This window comes from Amphibalanus amphitrite, unplaced genomic scaffold, assembly GCF_019059575.1.
Source record: "Amphibalanus amphitrite isolate SeventyFive unplaced genomic scaffold, NRLGWU_Aamphi_draft 000360F_arrow, whole genome shotgun sequence".
Lineage (NCBI taxonomy): Eukaryota > Metazoa > Arthropoda > Thecostraca > Balanomorpha > Balanidae > Amphibalanus > Amphibalanus amphitrite.
The window spans coordinates 120,594-124,839 of record NW_024881854.1 but is presented as its reverse complement, the minus strand read 5'-3'; the positions used below and the strand labels follow the sequence as shown (position 1 = coordinate 124,839).

At 44.9% G+C, this 4,246-nt stretch overlaps 1 long non-coding RNA gene across 1 annotated transcript; it reads left to right on the top strand.

Annotated features, from left to right (window-relative positions):
- Positions 1-1,819: 1,819 nt before the first annotated feature.
- LOC122389508 lies at positions 1,820-3,995 on the top strand. Its single transcript, XR_006257988.1, has 2 exons — positions 1,820-2,019; positions 2,947-3,995. It is a non-coding gene; the product is annotated as an uncharacterized LOC122389508 (long non-coding RNA).
- Positions 3,996-4,246: the final 251 nt, after the last annotated feature.

Sequence of the window (4,246 nt, the reverse complement as noted above, 5' to 3'; positions counted from 1 at the left end):
TATTTGGGTACTCATGACCCAGACTGCAAAGTATGGCACGCAGGTCGACGAGGCGCACCGGCCCAAGTTCAAAATCCGCACCAACTCTTCACACTGAGCCGGAAAATCCGCACCAAAGCGAGCCGAGAGCCCAAAATATCCGCACCGAACTCACAGGCAATTATAATGCAAGGGACTTCACTCATCTCACTATAATTATTTCCCCTCCAATTTCAGTTTCACGAGCAACGCTCACCACGGGACCGCGCCGCGCACTTGTACCGCACTTGTACTGAGGGCTGTTCACGGGCCCTGAGGGGTGTTCACGGGCACCGCACACTGCTGCGTGCGGTGTGTGCGGTGCGTCCAGCAGGCGCGGGGGTAGGGGATGGGTAGGCGGTTCTGACGTCACGGCTGCGTGCGGTGGACGGTTCTCCGTGGCCAGTCCCGACCGGCCACAGCGTGTGTGCGGTGACGGAAGGCTGACATAGGGACGCAGTGGGCGGAGCTTCGAGGCTGTGTGCGGTCCGACCGCACACCAGTCTTCGTTCTAATGACGTCGCCACCACGTTAATTTCCGAGGCGAGAATGGATTTGTTCTGCCGCAGTTGTTAGTTCGTAGAGTAAATTTAAAACCTTTCTCCGCCACCGTGCGTCACCGTGGCTGGCACGCATTTGTAGGGCTTTCCAAAGAACAGTTAACAAGGAAACCCGGCCGGGTAAGAAGACCAAGCAAAATCCGCACCACATCAAGGTCCAAGCCAAATCCGCACCGCACCAGGCATTAGGCAAAATCCGCACCGCACCACTCCAAAATCCGCACCAGCCGAACAAGCCCGCACCGACGAGATCTCGTCGAAATTGCCATACTTTGCAGTCTGGCTCATGACCATAGTTCCGCCTACTGAAATAGCCAATTCACCTAGTAACTTAGCAAGTGACCCATCACTATTTTACCGCATTTACACCGCACACCCAGAACTGAAGTGGAAGCCCCTGTTCACAGTTCCTCACACGACCATTGACCACTAGTCCAGTCCACCGACCAATGACCATCAATCATCATCATTACCTGATGGCTGATACGGGATACCTCCGGCCCGGCCCAACTCTCCGGCCTCCGGCAAAGTAATATTGATGACAAGCCCTTCACTCTTCAGTTCACAGTCCGTTGCAGTGATGAGTTAACGCAACTTCGAACTACAAAGTTTCTCTGAATGAAGGAGCAAATAAGTTATTATACGAAATTCAAAGGCCCTCAAAACACTGCGACAACAGACCAATCGGCAATCCGGTGCGCTGGAAACGGCGAACGGTTTTCCGCCAAAAACTCCCTCGGATTTGAATGAGGGAAGGGATTTCTCTCTTGGGGATAAAAAACATTACGGAACGATGAAAGAAAAAACGTTATTTATGAAATTTATTTGTTTTAATAGTTCAAGTGCAAAAAGAAAACGTTATATATATATATATATATATATATATATATATATATATATATATATATATATATATATATATATATATATATATATATATATATATATATATATATATATATATATATATATCGGATACAGACCGAAAATGACAAAAACAGGTTCGAGATAGAGGCTTACCAAGAAGTATACTACTTTATTCATTAAAGAAAAACTTCATATGGCCCCACTAGAAGAAAGCGAAAAATGTGCGTTCGCGACAATTGCGGCGCAGCCCACTTTTTCGGGTGCGGTTATTTTTTCTCATCTTAGTTTGCTATTTTGGCGCGATTTTGACAATTTCTGGCGCATTCCACTTATTTACTTTAGCGGCCATAGGGCAATGGGTTACTAACGGGAGATGTGATGAATTACAGCAGCAATACTTGAAATATAAGGAAGAAGTGAAGCAATTATGATACCTATTATTTTTTATAATGACAGAAGGAACGTGGAAGAAAAAAAAACATTTTGTGCAGCATGCGAAAACAAGGAAATAGAATGAAAGAAGGGCTGCTACTTTTCATGCTCCCGAAACCAGCCATCTCATCATCATAGCATGGTAATGATAGTTAAAGTTTACGTTAAAAAGAATGGAAGGAGCTGCTGCAAAGGTCTTTGTGATGCCTCAAATCTGTTAAGTCAAGTCAGGCATGCTCTTACAGACTAAACGTTCAAGTTACGAGACCCCATCATACTCCAGTGGCTGCATTGCAATTGAGCTTGTCAAATACTTAAATGTTTTGCTCAGAAATTGTTTGCTTTATTGGTTTCTTCACTTGAGTTTCACCAGATAAAGTTACAAGGTTGGCTGATTTGGTGTTAGTTATCCATATTAAAGTGCACTGTTTGTGACAAGATTATGGAAATTGTAACCTCAATAATGACATGTCATCCTGTCAAATCTATGATATGTTGCCTTGAGTTTGATATCAGGCAAACATGGATTGAAGCTGTTTTCTAAAAAAAACACTGCTTTTTAGTAACTTTCACCCCATAATTTGTATTTATTCAATCTCAGAATGGGAGCAAGGCTGAATCACAATTACCTATCTTTTGGGAAATGCTCTATAAAACTGCATTGCTTTTATTTCTGTGGCATAATTTTGTACCTAATTCAAAGACTTTCTCTGGTGTAGTTTGTAAGATTGTGTGAACTTCTACTTTCTGACCTGCTTGGTGCCACTAAATCCTGCAACCTATTTGGCTTATTTACCCATCTCTCTTGCCATTCCTACATATTTCATGTCAGTCTATTGCATAAATATTGTGTAGTTAACATACATCATGATATACAAATGAATGGTACCTATAGAAGCTCGATGTGGGTAAATGAGAACCAATGAACCTATGTTTTTTACAATGGTATAAAGTCCTCTTGTCACGGCCATGGATATCACAGAAGATTTTGCTGAACTGCGCAAGAGAATCCTGTGCAAGGAAATGTTTTGCATGATTTAGCTTAACAGCATAAATTTTATTTTCCCAGTTGCATTGGAGCTCTGCTTGAGTTTGCTGATGACAGGATGCTGAAGGGCTGAAGCTGGTAGCTCTGGCAGGAGTCCAGTGTCCACCAGCTCAAGATCCGACGCCGCCGCGTCGCCGCCGTGCGGCACTCCGCGGAGACGGGGACGGCGGTCATGATTGAAGACACCGCATTTCCCACCTGGACTGTCCGGTCGGAGACTGGTAATCCCTCCGGTGAGCCGCACACCGTGGAGCTACTGCACCGCGCGTGTCCACCCGCAGCGCAGTGCCATCAACGGTGCCGTGAGTGCGACATCTGCGTGCATATGACGCAGTGCGACTGTCACGACTCGCGGCTCAGTGTTCTGTCAGTGTGACAGTGCGGCTCGCGCTCGTTTTAGCGTGGTGCTCTGTTGTATATAACTACCTTGATGGAGACCTATGTGCTGCCGCTTGAGTTTCAATGTACAGTTTTATGCATCAAACTAGCGTAAGTAAATGGCTGTCAGAGGTCAATTTGAAGCGCAATTAGTACCCATAACCCAGCTGGGTTGAGTGAGTCATGTGACTAGTCCCGATGAACGTACTGTTTCGATGTCGTCAGTCGTAGACTTTTGTAAACCATTCGTTTCGGAGCTCTGTGTTGTGTTGTTCGGGACCGCAGTTGTTTGAGCAGTTTGCTTTATGCGTCGTACGCTGACAGAACGCTGGTCGTACACAAGTCATGTGTTTCCTTTCGCCCCTAATGTGTTAATGCGGTACCATGCAGTTGTAATGTGTCTCTATACACTAACTGGTCGCACGTGGTTGTGAAAATGACACTAGCTGGTCGCACTTGGTTTCAAACTGCGCTTGGAAGTCGTGCAATTTTATTTGCATTTTGCAATGCAATTTTATTGCCGTTACCATATTGGTAGACTGAGATAGTGTCAGAAGTTGGCCATTTGATGCGTTGTCACTTGTCAGACGTTGTTGCCTTAGTACTGACGAATTGATGGGCCGCGTTTGTGTTCCTGTTAAGAAACGGATCTCAATATAAGGTGATTCAGAGGTAGGAACCTGAATGCATTCGTTCAGACTTTTCATTTTATAGGGATGCACTGCTTCATGAGCAAGAACGAGCATGGCTCTGGTTGAGCGAAGCGCAATCGATATTTGTTATCGTGGTTGTAGACTGTGGCCACATTTACATCACTATTCAACTCCACGCACAGCATTATTTAAACTGCTTGAACCTATACTTCATTTCGCTAAATTTCGGGGTCGTCAACCTACGGTCCGTGGCCGTTACGTTTGGCCAATAACTAGATTTTATACATATT